This window comes from Triturus cristatus, chromosome 1_2 (assembly GCF_964204655.1).
Source record: "Triturus cristatus chromosome 1_2, aTriCri1.1, whole genome shotgun sequence".
NCBI classification, from domain to species: domain Eukaryota; kingdom Metazoa; phylum Chordata; class Amphibia; order Caudata; family Salamandridae; genus Triturus; species Triturus cristatus.
Genome location: NC_140580.1, coordinates 905,652,327 through 905,665,492, shown reverse-complemented (window position 1 = coordinate 905,665,492; position 13,166 = coordinate 905,652,327). Strand labels below are relative to the sequence as shown.

Here is a 13,166-nt window from a genome sequence, read left to right as displayed (position 1 = left end):
CTCAGCCCTGGGTAGGTTTGGCACTGAGCATCAAAGCTTACACAGAGGAACAAGTGTTAAGCATTTTAACAGCACCAAAACAATAGAAGAAGAAGGTGACACACAACTCAAGAAATCCGACACCAATTTATAAATATAGAGTGTATTTGTATAAGAATTTACACACTAGAAAAGAGCCACAGGAGGGTTCTAGAGGTATAGAATTTACAAGCAGCAATAAATCAAAGCAATTTCACTTAACCATGAGCAAGCCTTGGCAAAGTCAACAAATTGGACACTTAGAAACTTTTCCATGGAAAACTTAGGTAAGTGCCAATGTGGTTGGTTGGTAGTACACGGGCGACAAACTCTGGCAGGGAGCTAGTCACAGGAACCAGTAAGTTCCTCAATACAGTTACCTTCAGACAAGGAGCAGTCCTTCAACAGTTCCATGCAGTTTATCCACGTTGCAATGGAGTCCTATGGAGTGGTCCTGATGCAAAGGATGAAGGATGCTGAAGAGGCTTTAAGGATGCTGTGGATGTGACGTGGTCGACAGATGTCTTCCTGCAGGGATTCCTTGGTCCAAGAAGATAGTTAGGGTGTCCTGGTTGCAGGTTGACATCTCACAAAGCTCTTTACGGTCTGGCCGAAGTCCAATTGCCCCAGGACTACTAGTCGCCCATTGTCGCAATCACAGCCCAACCCTTCCTGGGTCAATAACTTTTGTTCTGAGGGGCCCAACAACTCATCAACAATACCCCTTTGCTCAGTGAACTCAGGTGCAACCCTGTGTGTTGGGTCTTGGTCCTCAGTGCTGCACGGCAGCCATGGTAGAGGCTTGAAGACTTAGGGCTACCAATTTGCTCCAGCAGGCTTCTTCAGTTGTTGTGTCCCTGTGCTGCAAACAGGAGGCCAGCTAGCTGATGCTTAAAGTTCTCTTAGCTTGACTGGGCTCTGGACAGCACTTCTCCCTGAGCAGGAGACAGTCGCTCCCTCTGTTCGCTAGCCACCAGGTGCAGCAGGTGCAGTCCTCATCAGTGTAGCCTCTCTTTGCGGCTCCCTCAGTGCAGCAGGGCAGTCCTTCTTCAGTCCTTCTTCCAAATCGGGCAAGATCTTAGGTCTGGGTGCCAGGGGAGCCCTCTTTATGCTCAGAAAATGTCTTCAGGACATGGTGCTGTTGGTAGGTAATGGGCTATCAGGTTCCATCCTGGGGACCGCTTCTTGTGGAGTGTGAAGTGTGGCAACTGGCTATCCCAGGATGCACAATTCTGCCAAGACCCCTCTCCTGGTGTTCAGACCCCACTAGCCCACCCCAGAGTGTGGCTACCTCAGAGCTACACGACCCTGGGGAAATAATTTTGGCAACTAGTTTTCCCTCTCTGTCTACCGTGCCAGCCTGCCTACCTCAATAATGGGACAGCCCTCCCATAATGCTACACATATTCCCATCAAAGGCGTCTTCCCCTCTGAAGCCTGTCTTTTGGGGCTAACACCCAAGTGGCTTCCTTCAGGAGGGAGGTGAGACCTCCCTAGCATACCCTCATTGTCCTTTTTCCTGGGAATCATGAGCATGTCTCTCCAGGAGGTCAGAAAACTGTCTTATGCAGCAGGCTCCATGTGTGCCTGGAAAGGCACATGAGTTTTAAAGGCTAAAACTGTACACTGCAACACTTTACATTAATTTCGGCTTGAGATACAAGTCTGGCTTAATGTAACAATTAGTTTGATACCTTGGAGTGCCCACTTTGGTTGCACCATTCAGGAGTTAACCCAGCTGAGGAGTCGGCATGCAACCCTGTATTTGCCAATTAGGTGACCATGTCTATTCACAGTAAAAATAGTTATTTTGTGTGTTTACCATCAGAAATATGAAGTACATGTCCTGCCTGTGAAATATGTTGCACCCTGCCTTTAGGGCTCGGTAGGCCTGGCAGAGGGGTGACCTACACACATGACAAGGGTAAGTGGTGGCTTTGCCATTGCTTTCAAAGGCAAAGTTGTGCTAGCAGTGCACGACTGCTCTACCAGTCTGCAGTGGTGGACTGGGTGACTTGTTTTACTTGGAGGACCTCCAGGGTGGCACAATGAGTGCTGCAATTCCAGGGTGGCACAATGAGTGCCGCAATTCGCAACGCACAGAATCATGTTGCAGGGATTCTGCTTATGCACAGAACTATGCGCAGGAAACCAGGACCTCAGAGAATTGTGGTGTACCAGAAACTCCCCTCAGAACCAAGAACCCCTATCCGACTAGCTTAGTGTCACATTCGTTATCCGAGATTTAGCTCGGCGGTCCCAATGTATAGACAACCCAGAACAAGCAACTTAGATACTCTCAGGAGTGGTGGGAATCCGAAATACCCGTTGGTAGCTATATATCAGTCCACAACAGAATAACAAAGACACGGTAAAGTTTAAAGAGTTTATTTTATAAACCTAGCGTCCTAAGATGCATTACTTTGGCTAACACAAGCAGACAAATGGTTAGGATCAGCACCATCAGCATTGTTACAATACCATAAAAAATGAAAGGAGCAATCATAATAATAATGACAGTGGAAAGCAACCACCCTCCTTTCTCTAACAACTAATAAGGTATTATTAGACTAATAGAAGGTCTCTTGGGCTTGCATGGGGGACCCCATACCTTATAGATCAGCTTAGTGAAATCACATCACAGGATCAGCTAGGCTCTCTCCTGCAACATTTCTTCGTTTCGAATGTAATAGCAACATGCTGCTCTGTAATATTAAAGGGCTCGTCTTTCAGGTATTGGCAGCTGTATGTATGTTATGGCTAAGAAGTGGTACGATCAACCTGAACACAACAACCTGCCCCGTCTAGTGACCCAGACTCGTTCTTTACACGGTGTACAGACCAAGGTCACAGCTCACTGTTAAGGATGTTAAACAACAGACGGTTCTCATGTGAAGCAAAGTCGAGTCAGCAGTTCTCGAATGAATAACATGTAACAACAGTGTCGCGTGCAAAAGCAGCAGAAGTGGCAAGCTGGCTTTCTAACAGCCATCGAGGTTATGCTAACTTAGCGTTGTACATAGGGAGTGGTTGACCCATACTACAACCCCCCCTTGATCGGACTACTAACCCCTAGGGGCGCACTTAGCAAGAACGCAGAGTTCAAGTTAGAAAGAACGGAACCAAGGGCATGAACTATAAGTCCATATAAGGTAAGTGTAAAGTTCGAAAGGAAAAAAAAATCAAAAACCGAAAAAGATGTCGTCAGGTGGAAAAAAAAACATGAAAAAATGGGGAAAAAACGACATTGATCGATACATCATGGGTCGACCAAGAGAAAAAGTCAATCCATAAAGGTATAGGCACAATAAGTTGCAACAGCCTCCAAGAGGAAATCATTGGAGCGTTCCGCAAAAGTATCTGCCATCCAGTTCAGCAAGGGAAAGGAACACACGTGTTCATTCACAATAGGAGCTTCCAGCACCACACGGGGACAACAGGAAGGTTCCTCGATATAACTTCGTTCCAGAAAGTCAATCGCAGCCTCTTCAATGGCCCAATTTCGAAGGACTCCATGTGCCGCACCCAAGGCCATAAACCCAACACCAGAACATTCATACTCATGAGCCATTAAGGGGCCCATCAGTTGACCAAAATCCGGTACAGGTGACACCGAGGTTGACAGGCATAAATCCAGAGCCCACTGGAATGGACAATCCAGGCAGTGAAAGACGGGTTGCACACAAGTAAAGAAGGGAAACCGGAAGGACAATCCATACGCGACACTTAAAGTCGCCAGGGGCAACGTGCCATAGTATTCAAGCATCCGGTTACGCAGATGAAACAGCCGGGGCATGTTGTCTCTGTACGCAAGTTGCGCAGCCATTGCGTATGACGCAAACCAGCAAAAGTATTCCAGCAATAAGGGCGAGAAGCAAAGGAAGACCTCCGAAGACGCTGGAAAAAATAGAATGAAAAAATGCGGGAATCACACCAAAAATAGTCTGAAAGGAGGTCACGAGGCCGGAGCCCACTAGTTAAAAAAAATGAACTATGCCGGTCGTAGACGAGGCATTAAAGATAGTCTGTATCAATGTTCCAAAATGGAAGGGGAGGTCAGTATTCAAAAGCGCCTGCACCTCCGTGCGGGTGTTTGCCACATGAAGAAGAAAGGTTTCACAGGATGAAGTCAAAGCGACCTCCCTTTGAGACAAAAGAGCCCTTATTGTGCTCATCTGGTTGAACTCTGCGCTCAAGGTTGGAATCGAAGGCCAGATAGAAACATCGAGCCGGCCATGCGGGGGTGGGAAAAGGACATTATTACAGCAAACTACACGCTGTGAAACAGTGACTATGTATGGTATGCCCTTTAGCATCCCACAGCAATTTTCATTATTCAAAAGCAAATAACTACCGTTAGCAAGCAGTGTAAAGGAAGGGGTTATAACTGGCACCGGTACACCTTTCAGGACGCAAGCCAAATTAGGAGCGTGTACATTGCAAGCACCATGTAATTGTATGTGTCTACACACTACAGAATGATCAGGAGCAGAAGTGCATTCCTCACCCTTCAGATAAACCTCTGTGCCCTCCCGCATGCATCTATATGTAAACGGGAGCGACCAAACCTCGTGCAGGAACGCACTACCAAGTTGTTCATATCTGCCAAGAGCATAATGTTTCATACACGAACTAAACTTAAAAAGTGAAAAAGGTAAAGTGATCACGCCGTGGATAAGCCACACGGCTGAATTTAACTCAGCAATAGAGAAAGGCAATGGTTCTAATTTCTCAATGTGCAGTAATGAATAAGTCGCATCCTTCATAGACATAAACTGTTGTTTCGCAGTTAAATTAAAAGGGAGGAACAAAGCGGAAACATTCATGTAATCCCACGGGACCTTCCCTGCCTTTAACGTTTGTAAAGTCCATGCAAACTGCATAACAGAACGCAACTGATTCTGGCCATGGTACAACACAGACAAATCATCCTGCAAATGTCTACGACAGATGAAACAATATTATCTAAAGTGTAAATTCTAGAAGACAAGGTATTTATACTATTATCAATCACAGCCAACACTTTTTCCATGTTGGCTTGGTCAATAGCACGTAATCTGGAGGCAGCCTCAATTTGTGACAATTTCGTTGTAAATAGCATATACCCATCTTTTGGATCTGCCTATTGCAGGACCTTTAATAAAATCATTGAGGTCAATTTTGTCGTTTAAAAGTGACAAATGAAGGGGGGCGTGGCTTGGACGCCGAGGGAAGATGGCGGATCTCCGTTAGCTCCGCTCGGACGCGGTGCTATGTAGCTGTGTGGAAGGCTTCCCAGCGAGCTACGGGCATTGTCTCCAGAAGAACTTACCAGCGGAACATGGCGTGATTCTGAATTGCTCCTCGTTGGCTGTTTTTACCACTCCTATCCCTCGGAGACGTGGCGGTTTGAGTTCCTGAGGTAATGCCCGACGGCGGCCATTTTATATCGAGGCGCCGGCATTCTATTCCTGAAACACCGCGCACGCATTTCCTGGATCCAGTCATGCTTTGATGCTTTACTGCTTCATTTCTCTTCGAGAGGGAGTCTGCTCCAAGTTCAACAGTCGCCAGTAGCCCCTGGCCATGCTTGTTCTATATCGTTTCTCTCCCCGGAGAAGGTCTCATAATTCTGTTTTTTCTTCAGAGGAGCCGTGATTAACCCCTATGTTCCGGTATCTTCAGAGCCACAGGCTGGATGTATTGCAGCTTTGTGTATCTTTCTCTTTTTGTTCTAAGGTGATGCTGTAGTGGCTTTATGAGTAGCTTTGTCAAACCGTACAGCGTATGAGAGAATTCCGTGTACTTTTTCCCGCCAAAAAAGCATCTCGTCAAATTGCCAAGATGTCTAATGACTCCCATCCTCCAAATAAACCGTCTTCTTCTGGCGCAAAGCCTAAAAGGCTGAAGAATGACCCGCCCTCGCCTATTCTTTCATTGCAAAGCCCAGTTTTGGATAACATACTAGAGGAAGTGCGTGGTCTTCAACCCTTTATGGCCGCCACAAACGAAAAATTGCAACAAATTGAGGACCGATGGATTGTCATGGAAGGTAGGGTGACTGAGTTAGAACAACGCGTCAGTGACGTTCAAGATGTTACCACAAAAATTCCGTTATTGGAACAAGAGATTCATAAATTGAAGCTTCATACTGAGGACTTGGAGAATCGTAATCGAAGGAACAACCTCCGTCTTTTTGGCTTGCCAGAGAATATTGAGGGTCCTGATATGTTGCTTTTCCTTCGAAAATTCCTTCATGACCTCTTGGGCCTTCAGTCATCTACACCTTTGAATATACAAAGAGCTCACCGCTTAGGTCGCCTTCAACCGAATTCCACCAAACCTCGTGGTATTATTATGCTGTTTCTGGAGTTCACAGAACTCATGACTGTTCTTAAAGCAGCTAAACTCAAACGTAACCTTTCGTGGTCTGGACACAATATTTTTATCTCACAAGATGTCTCCAATGCGACCAATGCTCGTCGCAAAGAATTTCTTGCATTGCGTCCACAAATGAGGCTCTTGAACGTCCAGTATGGTATACTTCATCCCTCCATCTGCAAGATCACCCACGACGGCCAGACAAGATCCTTTGATGACCCGGGAAAACTGAAACTGTTTCTCAATAACATCTCCTCTCGGAATATGGACACAAATCATTGAACGCTTCTTTTTTGCTACTTCAGTGTAGTGCTCTTAACGGCTATTAACAGCTTTTTTCTGGTTACCTTAGATTCCTCTTATACATAGCTTTCCATATGTTTTAGTGCTTATTGCTTATTGTACGTTTGTTAATCACGTTTCTTCCTCTTTGTTACTGCTTATTCCTGTTCAAATTCTTTCTTCCCCTTCTCATATCTCGCTCCCGCTATATGTTTTCCTACGTTATGTCCTGCTTCCAATTGTACCCATGTGAATTATACCGCTGTCTTCTCTCCGGTCTCATCACGCTCCAATTTTACTTTTCTATCGATGTCTTTCAGGTCTGGAATCTTTTCCTTGACCTGTTTTCCTTCTTTGCTTTCCTATGCTTTTTTCCTCTGCTCACCCTCTTTCCCTTCCCTGCTCTTTCGCGCTCTTTCTTATTTCAGTCTTCCTCTGGTCGGTGCGTCTCTCTCTTCTTCTTTCGAGTTTTTCCATGTTTCCTCTTTGCTCTTTTTCCTTCATTTCTTCATGATTATGGTGCTTTTGGACTTCTTTTTATTTATTTCATTGTCAAAGGCTTGTTGATTCTTCTTAATAAGGTGGTTTTATGTTTTGTTGTTCCCCTGTGTAACCCTTATGCGCATTTTGTCTTTCAGTGTCGTTGTGTCTCCGAAGTATTTCCACACCATGTGTATCACACTCCCCTGACCCTCGCGTATGTGTAATTTTGTTACGTGGAACGTTCGTGGTCTTGGAAACCCGGTTAAAAGACAAAAGGTAATTTCTCATTTATCTAAGCTTAATTCCCAAATTTCCTTTCTTCAGGAAACTCACTGTAATGACGTCGAATCACTGAAATTAAAAAGGCAGTGGGTAGGCCAAGTTGTTTTTTCCCCTGCTGTTGACAAGAAGGGGGGGGTTGCCATATTGTTTCACAAAACTTTATCTGTGCAAATTATTTCCTCTCAAAATGATGACGCAGGTCGATGGGTAATGGCCAAGGTTGTTGTACACAATAAAACGTTAATCTTGCTAAACATTTATGGCCCTGTGAAACCAGATCCAAAATTTTGGAATGATATCAAAATTCTCCTCTCCACAGCTGACTGTCCCAATATTATTGTAGCAGGCGATTTTAATCAATGGTTGGATCCTTTCTCGGATCGCTTATCTAAGTACAAATTTCAACCGGATAAGTCCCATAAATCCTTTCAATCGGCCATTGCCTCTCGCCCAATGTATGATGTCTGGAGAACCTGTAATCCTGATTTGTTGGAATATACGTTCTTTTCTAATGTACACCAAACCCGATCCAGAATTGATTATATCTTGGTTAGCAAATCCCTTCTTCCTTGTATCCAAAAATCTGAAATTGGCTCTATTTTTATCTCAGATCATGCCCCTGTCTATGCTATGTTCGACCTTTCACTCACCTCCACCAAATATAATCGCTGGAAGTTTAACACTCACCTACTTTCTGATACAACTTATATTAAAGAAGTCACCTCCTTTATTAATGAATTTTTCACCTTTAACAACCCATCAGACACTTCCACCTCTAACAACTGGGATGCTTTTAAAGCGGCGCTCCGTGCTTTTACTATTTCTTTTGTGTCCCGGAAGAAAAAGGCCAATGTGAAAAAGTATAAAGACCAATTACAACAGTTGAAAAAATTAGAGCATGACTATTTTTCCTCCAAAAATGCTGATTCACTTAGGAGTTTAATTACAGCCAAAACCAACCTTAACAAAATTGCCACTGTTGACGCCTGCAATGTTTTACTTAGAATTAAGTCTAAATTTCACGGAGGGCAAAATAAAGCAGGTAAAATGCTAGCGAATTATTTAAAAATTCGCTCTGAACGTAAGACCATTGGTCCTATCTTGGATGAATCCACCAATAATCTGGTGTCCTCTGATGAAGAAATTGCAGCGGTCTTTCATGACTACTACCGATCTCTTTACTCAGATGACACATTCCCCTCCTCCCATAATCTTGATAAGTTTTTTTCTGGACTTCCTGCTCCCCCATCTCTCAATGCTGAGTTTTCTGCCTTAGAGGCGGATATTACCCTTCAAGAGATTATTACCGCCCTTCAAGCTTTAAAGAAATCAAAAGCCCCCGGCCCGGACGGATTACCGGTGGAGTTTTATTGTACTTTCAAATCTTTGTTTGCCCCTAAATTATTACAGCTGTTTAATTCCTTCATTGCTGATGCGAAAGCATCTGGCTCCTTTATGGATGCCCTGATCGTCATTATCCCTAAGCCTGACAAGGACCATTCTTTATGTAAAAATTTTCGCCCAATCTCCCTTATCAATTACGACTGCAAGATCTTCGCTAAGATTATTGCATCCCGGCTTGATTCTATCATACCCCTTCTGATCAAGACGGACCAGGTGGGTTTTGTCAAAGGTAGACTGGCTTCCGATAATGCTAGAATGTTCATGAATATCTTATCCCATGGTAAAAATTATAAAAATCCTCTGGCTGCTTTGTCTCTGGACGCTGAAAAAGCATTTGATCGTATAAATTGGCAGTATATGTTTCATACCTTACAATGGTTTGGTTTTGGCCCTAATTTTATTTCCTTTATCAAATTGTTATACTCATGTCCGAGGGCAAGTATTTTTGTTAATAACCAATTCTCTCAATTTTTTCCCCTATCCAGAGGCACCAGGCAAGGTTGTCCTCTTTCCCCATTACTTTTTATTCTGTGTTTGGAACCCTTCCTTGAGCGTATTCGAACCAATCCCAAAATTAAAGGTTTTGTCTCTGCTTCTGTTGAAACTAAAATATCTGCCTATGCGGATGATATATTGGTATACATGTCCAATCCCAGTGAATCCCTTCCCCCCCTTTTTAGAAGAAGTCCATCTTTACTCTTCCATTTCTGGGTACAAACTCAATCTAACCAAAACGGAGGTTCTTCCTTTAAATTCGATTTATCAATTCATGTTTGCGGATACAGCCTTTGTATGGTGTCCCTCCAAAATTAAATACCTTGGCATTTGGTTCGCCTCCAATGTTGCGGACACTATTAAATTCACCTTTAACGCACTAATGAATAAGTTGAAATCTCTTCTCCTCGTGTGGTCCCCCTTATTTTTGTCATGGTGGGGTCGACTAGATACTATTAAGATGATGGTCACTCCTCATATTCTTTATACGGTTTCTATGCTCCCTGTCAAAATCCCTAACACGTTTTTCTCCCAATTAAACTCTTTATGTATTAAATTCTTATGGAACAATAAACGCTCCCGCATAGCCTTAAACAAACTTATTTGCCCCAAGGAAGAGGGGGGTGTGCGTTTCCCTAATTTTAAAATATACCACTCTGCTTTTTTGATTAAACAATCTTTCTCATTGGCCTTCGATTTTGGGGATACGCCTATACCTCGTTGGATTATCTTTGAGCGATCGCTTCTAAAGGAATTCCAGTTTCAGCATGTTACATTTATGTCCAACTGCACCTTTTTGTCTAAACACCCTGTATTAAAATACTCCCGTGAATTGCTGTGCAATACATTTCTTAAGGACCTATCCCCTATCCAATGTTTTTTAACCTCTACCCTGTGGTATAACAAATTTCTTAAATACAAAGGTAGATCTTTCTATTACAAATACTGGAAGGAAAAGGAGATCATTTTTGTCCATCAGTTTTTGAATGGGTTCTCTATCATCTCCTTCCAGGAATTACAAACACGTTATCAGCTACCTGACTCCTTCCACAAGGAATACCTTATTATCTCTAATGCTATACAAATTCAATTGGCTACCTACTCTCTCCCAGCAGTCCCACCTTCTTTAACACCCTCTTCACCATTGTATCCTCTATTCCCGGCGCATAAACTCAAAGCTGCCACTGTCTATAAGTTACTGTTATCTAATGCCAATGTTCGTTCTAAAACCACCATTGAAAGTGCATGGGAAATGGACCTATCCTTTTCTCTTCCTATTGAAAGTTGGGACAAACTATGGTCGAAATTATTCAAAGTTTCGGCTGCAGCCAGGATAACCCAATCTCTGTTTTTTCTGTATCATAGAGCCATTATTACTCCTGTTACTATTTGTAAGTTTTCCCCCTCATCCTCTCCCCTTTGCTGGTCCTGCTCTACCGAAACTGGTACATTAGTCCATCAGTTATATGAATGTGCATCTGTTCTATCTTTTTGGAATTCAATTTGGAATGTATGCATGTCAGTTTTCAACTTTAATGCAGCCTTATCTTTTGTAAATATCTTTTTAGGCTCTTTAGCTCCTGATATGGAAACTGTTTTACCTAGTTCTAGGTTATTTGACCTTTTTATTGCATTAGCTTTTAAAGTGATCCTGTCTGCATGGAAAGATAATTCTAAACTGTCGTCAATTACTTGGTGGAATTTTATTTGTGACGAACATAGGATTGCTTCAGTTTCCTCCTCTTCTGTCCCCCAAAAAATCAAAACTGATCTTCTTTGGCTTCCTTTTACTGTTTACCTCTCCTCGCACCCTCCCTTGCGGTAATTCTTCCTCTTCTTATTCTCTTCTCTCTCTGGCTTTCTTTCTTCTCTTCCCCCCTTACCTCTTTGGTCTTTCCTCTCTTCCTCCCTTCTTTTCCTCCTATCCCATTCTCCAGTGCCATTTTCCTTAATTTACCCTATTATTGATCCTTTTTTTTTTTTTTTTCCTTTTGTTGACCTAATCATTATAAACCAACTTCGTTTATATAATATCTCTTATGGCGCTATATTGTAATAATTGTTTTATTATATCATTTGTTTTTTCTTTTTCTTTTTCTCTGAAAAATTCAATAAAAACTTCTTAAACAAAAAAAAAAAAAAAGTGACAAATGAAGTTTAACAGACGCTAATGTGGAATGTTGCAGCCATGACTGGCATAACTTACCCACAGAGTAGGTAGTTACAGTGTGTGTTAATTCAAAACGAGGATCTACCCTGACTTGAGTGTACCCAGGTGCCAAGGCTAAAAATCGACGTTGACAAGAATCTGAACCAGTTTGCCAAACCAAGCAACCCTCAGGATTATACGCCGAAACATTAAAGGTGGTGTTGGAAATGAGGGACTGCAACTTAGTAAGGGAAAGATCTGTGTAATTACCCCAGCACCCAGATCCGGGATTGTGGGGGAATTCAATTTTTTAGACGTTGCCAAACCAAAACAAGTCATCTGAAAAATAGAGGAATCCAAAAATAAAATATGGTTTGGGATAAGACAGGCGCGATGCAAAGCTTCTGTTCCCTGAACCTGCCATGGTTTAGTACCCCAAACCGATTTAAGATCGATAGTAGCTTTCCATAGCTCATAGCCTCTGATAGCCAATTCGTCCATAAAGGACTAGAAATATAATAATTTGGTATGTGTCAACCTTACCTTCGAGGCGGTCTCAGGAGCCATTTTAAAATAAAAGGAGGCCGGTTTAGACACACTAAAATCCGAAAAGTATGTGAACTTGTTCACTAACGTGGCAGAACTGCCATGATAAGGGGCCGGGCAATGTACCCATTGTGTGTAATTAACAAAATTTCGAAAAGTATTTGCTCTATGTAGGAAATGTGTGCCATAATGTTGATAACAAAATTGTTCACCATAATTAGCAGAATTTAAATACAAATCTTCAGCATCAAATGCAGCATAATATTTTAGATCAGAAAATAGTGCTTCTATTGCTTGTACATCCCAATCATCAGATCTGATATTCTGTTTAACTACATCACCCATAGAAACACAAAATACATTAGGCACATTAATCACTTCGGTAGGTCCATGAATTTGAAATTTAACAGCATCCCAAGCGATCCCATCACGCACAGGCCAGGCAGTAATGTTCACAAAAGTCTGGTCCCTTTTCATAATGTGTGATGAGGAATGGGGGGCCAAAGTTCCATCAATTGATCCAATTGTAGATCGTTCAGTCAGGTAGTGTCCATTTATAAGTTTAAAAAACACTACCACAAAGCCAATTGTCATGAACAAAAAAATACATATTAGCACCAGCCAGATGTAAGTCCATGGTGCCACCAAAAAATGTCTCTTGAACCAGGCAAAAAATATAGCAACTGGAAGGGGCAGTGGAAGTCATTGATTCAGTGTCAAAGGAAGAACGTGACTGGTTAATCGCTGTTGAATGTAAAAGAGGCAACAGGACACTCGCAGGATAAGCATACTCAGGATCATCAGACAAACCACCATCAATAGGCGGTATAGGAGGGGCAGCAACAGCATGCATCTCAACGGCAACCTCAGGCATGATGGTCGAGGGCTTTATCACAACAGAATTTCGCAGAATGGAAGGGCAAGAAACTGAAGGTGTCATACTATGAAGTATCGGCCACTCGCTGTAGCTTGACATTGTCAATCGAGATGTACCTGTTATCCTTGCAACCAGGAAGTGGTGGTAAAATAACTGTACGTGTACCCTGGACTCCAAGCACCGGGACTGGTGCACGATAAGAGGGGCCAAACTCTTTCTTGTTCTCCACCTTCTCACGGACCAGGTCACCAACTCGAGGTAGCCAGCCGA

General features: G+C 42.8%; 1 long non-coding RNA gene across 1 annotated transcript in view; it reads left to right on the top strand.

Moving 5' to 3' along the window:
• Positions 1–13,166, top strand: part of LOC146868289 (uncharacterized) — a 102,257-nt gene that overhangs the window by 44,385 nt on the left and 44,706 nt on the right. Inside the window, exon 2 of the long non-coding RNA XR_014962852.1 lies at positions 7,299–7,419. This is a non-coding gene — a long non-coding RNA (uncharacterized LOC146868289). The remainder of the gene's footprint in view (positions 1–7,298; positions 7,420–13,166) is intronic.